The 2,369-nt window shown below is 35.2% G+C and overlaps 1 protein-coding gene across 2 annotated transcripts in view; it reads right to left on the reverse strand.

Annotated features, from left to right (window-relative positions):
* Rbp6 (RNA-binding protein 6) overlaps nucleotides 1-2,369 on the reverse strand; it is a 786,239-nt gene that overhangs the window by 2,507 nt on the left and 781,363 nt on the right. The gene's annotated exons all lie outside the window — the stretch shown is intronic.

Genomic DNA, 2,369 nt, shown 5'->3' on the forward strand with positions numbered 1-2,369 from the left:
CCGCGAAACCCGTAAAATGCCAAGACACTTGGAAATTTCCTTCCGAATTTAGACTTTGTTAAGAAATGCCAATAATACGATTAAAACATCCTCAATTACTGTGGCCCAGTTTACGGATAATATAATATAATTCACTGTAGTTTGATCATTCTTGTATAATAACACTATTGTTTTACATTATATTATATATAATATTAGTTTTTTTTATTTATTTTCATTATCCGAAAGAGAAAAGTAATTTTTCCTATAAAGTCAATGTATGAAGGTTCAGCTCTTTGATTGTGTCAGAGTAGTTGAGGACAAAATCTGAAAAGATGTCATCTCTTTTATCTAACCGTAAAATAACTGCAGATTAAATGACCATTAAACTGCGTTTAATTTTCAATCCTGTAATTATAGCGTAAACTGTTTAACAACAATTAAATATCTGAGTGACAATTATGGGACGTGTATATTCGGATTGTTTCATTCTACCCGCGATAGCGATACGAGCGTTGCATGCCTTATCCTTTTTAGGAATCTTCCATGCAAGTACCTTGAGGCACGTTGCTCCGTTGGCGTTTGCCCCTAGTTTTTAGTTTTTTCGTCCCTTTCCGCTTACTAATATCAAACTCATTTCAGTTGTATAATGATACGCTCTAGCAGGTTAAATCTCATTAGAGATAAGGTTCTTTAACTCATATATATATATATATATATACTATAGTGTGATGTTCGTTGTAACGAGCTCACGCATATTCGTGCACAAATGAACAACGACAATCTCTGGTCTACATTTTACTTCGAGGACTGTGCATTAAATGATAGCGCGTTTAAATGATCACGTAAATGATGCCGTTATATCGATGAATACGTATCTCGTTTGCACACATTGAATACAAGGAAAAGGATAGAGTCGATTTAACGAGTATCTTCTCGTAATTTCATTGGAAAAGAAAAAGGAAGGAATAAAAGAAGACACTCATGAAGCGCATTGCAAGGCAGCCTTTACATACGATCATGGAGATAATAAGAAAGCGCCTTGCACATATATATGTATGTATGTATGTATGACATTGTACACAACACGTCAGTGGGACAAGCAACGCAATCGCACGAGGCGGTGATGGCGATCGACTTTGAAAAGTTACGAGATACAACAGGCTTTCGACTACGATTACTGTTCTAATGTCTGGTTCGCACGAGGGTTGATTTTCCTTCGTGCTCTTGAGAAGTCAAACGTAAAAATTGATAAGGTTCGTTCGATTAGAAAGGCCAAGCGACGAAAACTAAACTTACCCCATTTCGCGTTCAGCTCTCGAAGTAAAGACCCCGCGTGAGATTACAACGAGGGAAAATCAAATATGAGACGACACTATGATGCGGATAATTTGGTGCATTGGGAAATAAGTTAAACATTTAATTGTACCAATTACTTTTTTAAAATAACACATGCATTTTTTGGTTATTGAATAAATTTATATATAAATCTGAGGATTACTAATGTAAATAATAAATTATTTCATTCCTCGCGTGTCGATTATAGCGAAAATAAGGAAATTTAAAAACAATTTTCTATTTCTTTCAAAGAATTAATAATAAAATAATCTTGTTCTCCCTTTTGCATCAAATTCAATTGTTGGCAAGAAAAAATAATATTAATTATTGAAAATAATATTAATCTAATAAATTAATAAACAATACTAATCTAGAACTAATTTTTCACAAATAATTGTACATTAAATAATGTTCTTTCTAATAATATACAATAAATCTTTCGGGTATCTCTAATTTTTTATTATGCTTTTGTCTGCTTTTGCAACTGGAATATTTCGTGCAGAGTAAAACGACATGGGAAATATATGTCACTTCTGCGAGCTTTTTCTGCATGAAAACGAATGATATTTGATACATAATGCACAGCAAGGATTAAGTACTAATGCGATTACTATGTTTATAGAATGTTCGAAACTCTCTTTCTAAACCCTGCCAACAACTGCCCTTCGTTCCCATACATACAAAAGTAACAAGGAACGAAATCATAGCGAAACTACTCTACGCTACTTTCGAAGCTGTATCACACACAGGAAAACAGTGTCTCGGCGTGTCGTCCGCATTCTGAAACTTTAGTACTCGTAAAAACTCTGACAGATAGCCAATAAGAAGCGGCGGAGATTAATGCATCCGACTCGAGCAATTCTGTATATCGCGCTCACGTTGTTCGCGCGCAAGAGCTCGCGTAAATGTCATACGGTACGTACTTTCGGATTAACGGCGGTCACGAAAGCGAAAGAAGAAAAAGACGACGGGAAAAACAAGAAGGAAGAAGAAGAAGAAGAAGAGGAAGAAGAAGCGAAAGAAATAGAAGAGAAGAGAGTGGGTGTGCGGTG

This window comes from Trachymyrmex cornetzi, unplaced genomic scaffold (genome assembly GCF_001594075.2).
Source record: "Trachymyrmex cornetzi isolate Tcor2-1 unplaced genomic scaffold, Tcor1.1 scaffold11, whole genome shotgun sequence".
In the NCBI taxonomy this organism is placed as follows: domain Eukaryota; kingdom Metazoa; phylum Arthropoda; class Insecta; order Hymenoptera; family Formicidae; genus Trachymyrmex; species Trachymyrmex cornetzi.